This window comes from Lupinus angustifolius, chromosome LG04 (assembly GCF_001865875.1).
Source record: "Lupinus angustifolius cultivar Tanjil chromosome LG04, LupAngTanjil_v1.0, whole genome shotgun sequence".
Taxonomy (NCBI): domain Eukaryota; kingdom Viridiplantae; phylum Streptophyta; class Magnoliopsida; order Fabales; family Fabaceae; genus Lupinus; species Lupinus angustifolius.
The window spans coordinates 8,458,525-8,459,104 of record NC_032012.1 but is presented as its reverse complement, the minus strand read 5'-3'; positions in this window follow the sequence as shown (position 1 = coordinate 8,459,104).

The window sequence follows — 580 nt, the reverse complement described above, 5'->3', positions numbered from 1 at the left end:
TTAGGATAGGATGAGGAGTAGAATGAGGATGAGGATGAGGATGAGGGTGAGGATAGGATGACGACGAGAATGTGGACGAGGAGGAGGATGAGGAGGATGATAAGGATAGGATGAGGACGAGAATGAGATTGAGGATAGGGAGGACGAGAATGAGGATGAGGATAGGATGAGGACGAGGATGAGGATAGGATGAGGACGAGGATGAGGAGAGGATGAGGATGATAATAGGATGAGGAATTAGATTAGGATTAGGATGAGGATGAGGAGGAGGAGGAGGATGAGGATGAGGATGAGGATAGGATGAGGACAGCATGAGGACAGCATGAGGATGAGGATGAGGATGAGGGCGAGGTTGAGGATGAGAATGTCGAAGAGGATGAGGATGAGGATGAGGATAAGGAAGAGGATGAGGACGAGGATGAGGATAGGATGAGGACGAGAATGAGGATAGGATGAGGACGAGAATGAGAATGAGGATAGGATGAGGATGAGGATGAGGAGGAGGATAGGGATGAGGATAGGATGAGTATAGGATGAGGATGAAGATGAGGATGAGGATGAGGAGGAGGATCAGGATCAG